Source organism: Lycium barbarum, chromosome 5 (assembly GCF_019175385.1).
Source record: "Lycium barbarum isolate Lr01 chromosome 5, ASM1917538v2, whole genome shotgun sequence".
NCBI classification, from domain to species: domain Eukaryota; kingdom Viridiplantae; phylum Streptophyta; class Magnoliopsida; order Solanales; family Solanaceae; genus Lycium; species Lycium barbarum.
Window position 1 is genome coordinate 31,789,301 of NC_083341.1, and position 7,571 is coordinate 31,796,871.

Consider the following 7,571-nt stretch of genomic DNA (forward strand, 5'->3'; position numbering starts at 1 on the left):
GTAGCTGCTGATAGGCTCCTATGAATTTGTACCGCCTCCCTGTCTACCTGCGGGCATGAACACATCGTCTATAAAAGAAAGGACGCTAGTACGAACAATGTACTGAGTATGTAATACATATATGATAACATGATAAGGAAATATAAAAACATAAGAAGAAAGTATAACTACAACTGCTTGCCTCTTGAGGCGGAATCATGCATGCTCATTTTTATCTTTAAAACATATCACACAGACATATAAGCTGTCTCAATCAATAACATCATTAGCCCGCGTCCGAGGTAATCATTTCATGCCGCCCACTAGTGGTGTCTGCCCATGCCATATAGACACGGTGTAATAAGCCGCCCGCCTTAGCGGTGCTGCCCGGCCATTTAGGAACAGTGTAATCATCATTATACGCTCAACATGAAGCATGCATAAGAGCTCAAGTAAAAGCTGTAACACTATCGGAGTGACGTAAGGTCGGTAACCTCTGATTATCTTATGGAACCATCATAATCATCATGTCTCGCCTTGAAGGAACTAGCGTTATGAGGCGGGAATATCAATAATGAATAACAATCAAGGAAATCATACATCAAGATCATTAATCCCATAATAGCATCCTTTCATAAGCTTTAGAATCTCTAGACATAGAATCATAACTATCATTATCATAATGCATCTATATCTTTATCTCAGGAGAAGCTCTTAATAATCATAGACTTGTAGCTTTCGGGATGTAAGAAAGTCATGGAAAAGTAGGGGAAATCATGTTGTAAGAGTCATGCCTTAGAAAGAAGGGGGAATAACCTTACATACCTTTACGCCTCTCTAACCTTGTCGACTAAATGCTTCCCTCCAAGTTCACTATTCTACATTCAAGAGAATTCATATTAAGGTTAGATAACCGGAATCATACTTTAGGTCTCAACTAGCACAACTAAGAGCTAACGAAAATTGGGCAACATCTCTTTTGTTTCAACAACTTCCTCCATATAATAAACAACTCCTAAACTTCAATAACAACACCCACAATATCATAATCCATAAACTTCATTAAGCTAGGCATTATTCACTTCTCAAAATCCCCTTTCAAAGTCATCCATAACCATGATTGTGACACAACATCATATTCATTCACATATAATGCTTCTACAACATCTTTAATATCATTCATAACAGGATTACATTCATGATATATCAAGAATTATGATTCAAGTCAAGTTACTATTCAAGAATACCACTATTTCCATATTTAAACTTCACACTCCACTTTCTTCCATAATCCAATTCTTCAACCACTCAATATTCTTAATAACATGAAATAAACATAAAACTCACCTTTGATTATGTAGGAATGAACTTTGGATGAAGATATTTCACTTGAAGAAAACCCTAACTTCAATTCCAAAGGAATTTCTAGCTTCCATTAACCCTAATGAACACCCATACACTTGATTTCCTTTGATTAGTGGTATTTGATCTTTGATCTCCCTTGAATTTATGTTAATAAGATGTTGGAATATTCTAGAGTTCTTGAGAGGAGTGGAGAAGATGGGAAAATGAGAAATTAGAACTTAGAACTTATATTTATACTTGGAAATTAACTCAGCTCGATGGGATTATACGGACCCTTATACGGTCCGTATAAGTGATCGTATAACTACATCAGTGATGGCCCTTCACTGTAACAGTTATACAGACCATTATACAGACCGTATAAATGGTCGTATAACCCACCTTCTTTCCGAACTTATTCTCGTCGTTTCGTTTGATCTCCAATACTTATGAGACCTTCTTAACACTTGTTTAACACTTGCAAAATCCTTCCTTCCCAAACACAACTTATACTTCACCTTCCTTTGACGAACTTAGTTTCACTAATTCATATAACTTCAAAATCTTATTGTATGCACTTTAAAGCCACCAAATACCCTTCTTATAATCATAAGAGCCTCATGTTCACTTAAGCTCGCGTTAGTCTATTTACGACACAACGACATGAAATTTCCGAGGTGTAACACTAGGTGTTTACTCCGCTCGCTCTTGCCCACGTTGAAATGTTGTGATTGTGGTTAAGATCCAAAGCTTGTTCGTGTTGTGTTTATATAGAAGTAGTTTCCACCTTGTCTTGTTGAATCCAACCATGTATTGGTTTCATAATTGTATCCGATAATCAATCCTTGTTTGACTTGGATCTTCGTTATTTCCTTGTATTCGTGTTGACTTCCATTTCCTACTTCCATAGTAAAGAAATGTTGATCAATTTATGGTCATATTTCTATAACTTGAAATCCAACCTTTCATCAAATAGGAATGAGTCAATATTTCGTTTCTCAAGTTAGCATGAAATTGCTCATTAGCAGTCTCTAGTATTGCGTGATAAAGACCATTTCCTTTGAGCAGTTCTTCTGATATTGCGACCGATTCACTAAATTCTTTGGAGATTTTTTTGGACTTCTGGTTCTTCGAATGCCTTCCTTATCTCTCCCTTGATTGTCTTTGGGTACATTGTATGTCAAATCATCAAAACATCATTTAAGCTCAGGATCTATTATTGAGTCATAAATTACTCAACTATTTTTTTTTGACTATGCCAAACACATAGCAGCTTCGTATGTCTTCTTGTGCCCTTGATCAGATTCTTCAATCTTCTTCAGCTCTGGATCAACTCTTCCCCCCTTGGGCTCAGCTTCTTTGTTGACAATTTTCCCTTTTAGAATCAACTCCATTGTTTCTCTAACACTACAACTTCATGTTGATACAACTAAGGCTCACTATTCAAGGTTTGTAAGTTTTAGTAGTTCACTCTCGATCACAACGAGGTTTGTAGATCATTGAGTAGAACGCTAGGACATTACCTTCCATTCATTACAGCCTGCTAGATGGCTAGGTTGCAAGACTAAGCAGGTTTTGATGGCCTACTTAATCTAATAGAGAATAACCTTCCACTCTTTGCAACCCTATAGGCGGCAAGGTTGTGTAGAAACTGATTGTGTCTAGTATGTCTTCGTCAAGGAACATTCTCCCATGCCCATTTGAAAATATTTCTTCAGTGATATGTACGGACTAGGTTCTTCCAGTCTACTCTACTGGACAATCTTTTCTTCCCCTTATATCTCCTATTCCCAGTGCCTTCTAATATGATTGACTTCTTTTATATGTAAGACCGATTTCTTTACAATGCATCCTAAGTGGCAACTGGAATTTATTGAGTGCAACTTTCTTTTTTTCTTCCCCCGTTCTCTTATTCAGTGCTTCTAAGTAGGACTGAAATCTTATATAAGTAAGAATTAGTTCTTTCACAATTGTAGTCTATTCCTCCAACCTGGATGTACATGGAAACAAGTTATTTACAAGGGAGTACTTGTTTCTTTACAATGCTCCTTACATTTGCACATGGAGACTTTGTCTGCTGTTTCTAGGGGATTAATTTCTTTAGATTATCATGTTTTTGTGAACTGGTATAACTGGCATATAAGTTGCTATCACTATTTTCCCCCTTTTGTCATTATAAAAAAACCATAAGTGATTGCCTAAATTGGCCAATAGTCATCAATGCTGTCCAAATTTGTCAAAAGTTAGGTCCAGCATTAACAAGCAGATTGTCACAGATGCAATATCATAATCAGTGACACATATAAGTAGCAAGGATAAATTTATTTATGCATCAACAGAGTTATAAAACCCATGTCTAAACATATAATTACAAAAGTTTCAAGTTGCCGCCACAGATATAGGAACGACACTATTAAGGAAGACTGTTTTAATAGTGATAGATTCTAAGACTCTAACACAACTGAAAAAGGACTAAAGCTACGTATTATGGGAGGTCATTCAGAAACTTCCTAATTTTCCCAATTGAGTAACTATGTTTAGCCAAAAGTCCAGCTACTAAGTCTCCTATCTTAGCTCCGAGAACTCTATTTTTTGCTCATGCATTTTCTTTCTTCTGAGAGTTCTTCATGTATTGTTGTGACTTCACATCTATCTTAAGCCCTTTGAGGACAAGGTCCTTTAGTGGAAGAACATGTTTCCTTTGAATGGGTTTATCAGCCAGTTAGGTACTGTTCTTAGTCCTTTCTTTTCCACCAATTTCGTCCATGAGGTCTATGGCCCTAACTGTTCTCCATTCCCAAATGATGAGGATCACTCACATCTTCATCAACTTTTCCCCCCAAAGAAGACCTACCTTCTTTCCCTTATCATTACTTAATTTTTTGATGGTTGGTTTATTATGTGCCCATCTCTTGTCTTTCTCAGTTTGTTTTCTTCCAAAGCCTCATCTGTGGCGGCAAGGAAGTTCTTCTTGGTTATTTTAGACCTAGATGGTGCACACTTATTTTTTTTGCTACGTGCTTTTGTTTGGTCCTTTTGGGTAAATTTCTTCATGTTGCTGCTCTTATTTCTTCCTTTTTTGAGGGAGTAGGATCTCTTTCAGGAAATTTTTCCTCAATTGTTGTTAGTACCTTAATACTTTCGAAGAACTCCTTCACATCCCTCATTGTTTTGGAGATTTTATTTCTACTTTCAGATTAGACTCTTTTCCGGAGCTTTCAAAGCTATCACTCTCACTCTCGCTCTCATCCATTTTGTTCAAGATCTCTGTTAATTTCACTCTATAGGTCCTAGGGCTTAAAGGAACAATTCCCTTTGTATCAACCCCATTCCCCTTTTTGTTTTCTCTATTGAAATGGTTCGTTGTCTCCTCCTTCTTGCTCCTTCGTCATAAAAAAACACCAGGGCTAACCTAGTTAGATCATTAACAACCCTTTTTTTAGGAACTTCCTTCCCCTAAACATTGATTTCTAGGCTTTTATGACTGACTCGAGGTTATATGGCAAGTTGATTTCTTAAGGAGGGCTATGGGTTTGTTCTATGGTGGCTTTTGCGAGTGGTTTTAATGAAGACATTTTTGAGGTTTTAGATCGGGATAGAGCATTTTGGTTTTTAAGGGTTTTCTTCTCCTTTGATTTAGAAAAGTTGAGAGTGAGGGACGATGAGAATGAACTGGGTATTTAAATGCAAATGAATATAATGAGCCGATTCTATGCTTATTTAAGAGAATTGAAAACTTGTCCCCCTTCCCCCTTTTTGAGCTAATGTGAACGTTAGAAAATTTTAAGAGAACTTTTCTGATTTAAATGGATACATTGGGCTTACTAGGGGTCTATTTCTTAAGTAGTACACTATGATGGATAATTTTTATGACATGTTGCAACTGGACTTACTCACGCAACATATGTTTAGATTAAGATGCATATATAAAAATTTATAAGAATTAGGTTCTTTGCGAAGTTCTCTTGACATGTCCTTGCTTATTATGAAATCCCTTATTCCATTTGTAGTTGATCTTATGTGCTTTATCCCTTTTGATAATCTTCTTTTGGAGGGAAATCTGGCTACCTATTCCCCCCTGAGAGACCTTTAGGTAAGGGAATCTAGCCACCAACCTCCTATTCACCTAGGCCTTTTGAGTGTTGATTAAGGAATGACCTTAGGAACCCAAATTAATTTAAATCCCCATTTACGAGATTTTCACGACCTAAATCGGAGGGCCATGACGGGGCCTCAGGCCCTACCTACTGAGCACCGCTAAACATACTTTCTTATCATAATCATAAACAAGAATGGACCTCAAGGGTGATCAGATGGGAATCTGCTAGATCATAAGAGAAATATGCCGAAAAAGGGATGAGCCCGAAAAGACATACTATATAACTATGCTAGACAGAAACTATGCAAGCTAACAAAGCTATCATGAAATACTATACAACAAAAATACAGGCCGCCATACAACGTCTAACTATACCATAACTGTCTACGAGCCTTTACTAGAGTCTATGAAATAATAAGGTCGGGACAGGGCCACGCCATATCGTACGAACACAAAAGTATAACGTACCAAAAACATAACAACAACTCCGGAACAAGAGCAGTGCTCCAATATCAGCTGAACAACAACCTACAAGGGCGGATCATCAACCTGTCTACCTGAACATGCGAGTATGAAACGCAGAGCCCCTAGAAAAGCGTACGTCAGTATGGACAAAGTACTGAGTTTGTAAGTCTTGAAAGTAACATGAAAGAGATATAAAAGTACATAGGATGAAATGAATGCAACCTGTATGTCTGAACTACCTCTGAGGGCCAATGATACGTATAAATACTGTGTGCATGCATGTATGCATATATAACGCATGTGGGATCATAAATATATATGCGTATATAATGCCTGTCAAGCCTGGGTGGGCATCCCATTGTATCATATCGACGTCTGTGGCCATCATCATGTGACCAACTGATCAGGTGGTAGTACGTATATAACGCCGTCACCTTTCCCATACCCCATATATATAATACATAATATACGCGCATATAACGCCTGAGGGGTCATAGGTCTATATATATATATATAATGCAATGCATGAATATGATAAGAGTACATCCTGAATCTGTCGGAGTGACGTAAGGTCGTTACACCTCCAAACATCGTTATGAGATAGCATTTTCATTAACAAGCGACTATGAATCATACTGAATCTGAATAAGAACTTACTGGAAACAACATTCTATTACATGAATTAACATGGAACATCCCTAGCTGCTATGAATAGAATCATTATGGAGTAGTGTTATGTTTACGTTCTGTTCATAAGGAGAAGGAAAGTTAGCCTTAACATATCTCAAGTCGTCAACAAAGATCCCACAATGAAACTGTCGTCTAGTATTCCAATCTCCTTAGTCACTACAGCACACCTAACAGTCACCAACACAACAACAACCTTATATAAGTCTCTTTAATACCACATCACTTCTCACTCCAAGATTTACATCAAAACAACCCTATATACGCTTTGTGCACAACACTTATACTCTTTCTTCTTCCAATTATACCAAGTACAACATCCTCAATACAAGCTCAACACCAACTACTATCCTTACAATAAGGTTTTAGCTTAAAAACACATTTACAACATAACTCAAGTTAGATTACATCTCAACATAACCTCAAATTCATATTTAAACCTTTCCTCCAACTCCTTTCCCTCTAAACCTAGCATAACCATTATATAAACTCATAAACATGGAGTTAAGATAGAATCTTATCTCAAACTCAAGAACACATCAATTCCAAGAGTGATTCACCTTGAAGTATCCTCTAAAATCTCTACCAAGAGGAGAAACAAGCTTCCATAATCATTTTAGAAACTTTAAACACTTGATCTTCTCTTTTGATCCTTGATTTCACTTAGGGGTTTGATAGATATGTTGGAGAGAACTTTCTAGAGGGTTAGAGATTAAGGGAAGTTGAGAAAATGATATAAAATGAAGGGTATACAAATTATATAAAACAAAAATAACTGAGCCGACTTAAAAATACGGCCACAAGTACGGACCGTAATTCTCATCAAAATATTTTGCCTCTCTACCAAGAGAAGTATGGATCGTATTTCCAAATAAGGTCCGTATTTTCCAAATAAGGTCCGTATTTCTCACATACGGTCCGTATTTCTTACTGCCCCAAATCAATTCCGATGAAACGTATTCTCTTCGATTCGTTCAATCACTAATCCTTCCAACAC